Here is a 2,631-nt window from a genome sequence, read left to right as displayed (position 1 = left end):
AAAAATTAGCATTCAAAAAATGAACATTATGTTAGTGTCCGATCATCTTATAAGATGGACCATGGTTCATAGTATAATTTTTATTTCGTTTTTGGTTCATTTATGGATGAATTTCATTTTTAAAATGTTAACAAGTGAAAATGATAGGGTTTAGCAAGAGTGTTCCTTCTAGTCTAGGAAAATAAATGAGCATAATTTTAGTCCCACGACTATACTTGCTTGATAGATTTTGATAAGTCAAAATGTAATATATGATAAAATTTTAGTTCCCTATTTATTTTATTTTTATATGAGTCTTCCCAAAAAATCCAATAAATTATTTTTCAAGAAGAAAGCAGGATTGGTACGTGAAAAATAGTCAAGAAGAAAATTAATTTGAAGTCTATGATCTCAAATTAATCTTTGGAAGAAATTTATTTGAAGATTTTAGTCTTGGAAAGAAGATACAAATGATGGGAACTACATTTTTTATTTGCTATGAATTATTCTACAAGTCTTGATTAAGGAGTAATACTCCTTATAAAGAATGAAAATTAAATAAGGAATGGAACTTACACTATATTTTATCAATGCCAAAAACCTTACATAATTTAAATACGGAACAATGAGCAATTACATAATTTCATGGCAACCTATAAACATAACTGGCTTGTTCACATTTCTTTGCTATCATATTAATCATAACTACTCATATTGCTACTAAGAGCAACATAACTATCACTTGCCATTTCTTGTTGTCTTTCTCACAACTAGGCTTCTTTGGACCATTTGCACTTTTTAATAATGCTTTGAGCTTCTCACTCCATTTGGCTCTCACGCTTAATTACTTAAAAGAGAAATTCCAATACGTTTTTTTTTTGTGTGTGTTTTTTTATGAATATAATGAGCTTATCCTCTCTTCTTTGTTCATATTCCAAAAAGATATGGAAACTTATGCAAGCCGAAAAAAATTCGGAGGACTCTTCTGACAAAATCAAAAAAAAATATGTAATTGTCAGCAAAGTTGTTTCTTTTTTTTTTCAAAAAATATTCTGACTAAGACACAGGTCGTCAATTAAGCATTGGCTAAAAAGGTGAAAATGCCCGTTTTTACAATAAACAGTTCAAATTATTTTATCAATATGAGTATCCTATATCGATACAATATTCATTTTGAAAACATCTCTATAATTAACATAGTGATAGAAAGAGTACCATGCAGTGTCTTGACTTCAAACGGTTTGCTTTAACCATGTTAATAGTCCCGGATTATTGGTTGAGAGAGAATCGAAGTAGATTTCTTCCTCATTTCGACTCACCTTGTTCAACAATTTGGGAATGATCTTCTTCGACCTTGAGCACATTAGAGGATCAAACGAATCAAAAAAAATTCACATGAGTGCATGCCCTATAGGAATTTATGAACAACAAGAAATTTGTGAACAATTCTAAATAAATAAAGAGAAATTTTGTAATTTATGCCCCTCACAAATATGTCAATTATCAATGCATGTCATCCTAGCATTATTAGTGGTGTAAATGTTGTCACTCAACTTTCAAAACGTGACATATATTACTCCTCCCCATTTACACCACTAATAATTCAAGAGAAGGACAATATATGTCACGTTTTAAAAAATTAACAGGCAACATTTACACCATTAATAATTCAGGAGTGACATTGATAATTGACATATTTGTGAGGGGCATAAATTACAATTTTTCCATAAATAAACAACATGCTATTGGAACCTTAGAAATACAAAAAATAGCAACACAAATGATGTTTCTTACTGGGCGCCGACCATGCTGCTCGAAACTTAGAAACACAAAAAAATACCAACACAAATATGGCTACCAACACAATTCTAAACCCTTAGAAATAGACTAAAAAATTTCACAATTCTTTAGAGCCAACAATGGAACCGTAAAAATTTTCAAAATAATACTAATTGCTTACATTGATACCAACACAATTCCAAAACCTTCAACCAGGATTATTAGAACTCCATGAGGTTTGAAGGGTTAACTCATTACCGCAATTACAATAGAGAATTGAAATTACTTCTCCAAAGTGTAATCTTTGCTTCACTGAGCTATAAGATGATGAAGGAATCTATGAAGAAATCTCTCTATTTTGCTTCCCCCATTGTAGATCGACATTCTTCGTGGAGAACTTAGGGGCTAAGAATGGTTGTTCTTTTGGTAATAGCGCAAAGCTAGGGCTGAGAATGCTTGCTCTGTAATCAAGGGGTGTTTGCACGACAAATGCTTGTGGAAGGGGTATTAAAACGTCGAGTGACATTTTTACCCTAACTTTTGTAATGGAAGACCAAATTGAGTCGATTTTACTAATTAAAGGACTAAATTGAGTAATTTACAAAGTCTGAGACTAAATTACACAATACTTATAAGTCAAGCAATCAAAATAAGTATTAACTCTACCAATATAACAACAAACTCTTAAAGTTTTCAAAAATTTTCAAAAGCCTAGATAATATACACCCCTTAATTACACACTTTTGTGTAAAATTCAATAGCATATTTAACCTTTTAAAGATACAATAGTACTCTCTCAATTTAAAAGCTTATTCTGAGTTTCTCTTAAATTCCAATCAACAAACCATGCAAATGAATAAGAATAGCAAAAGC

Source organism: Ipomoea triloba, chromosome 15, assembly GCF_003576645.1.
Source record: "Ipomoea triloba cultivar NCNSP0323 chromosome 15, ASM357664v1".
NCBI lineage: Eukaryota > Viridiplantae > Streptophyta > Magnoliopsida > Solanales > Convolvulaceae > Ipomoea > Ipomoea triloba.
The sequence above is the reverse complement of the archived record's forward strand: the minus strand, read 5'-3'. Positions refer to the sequence as shown.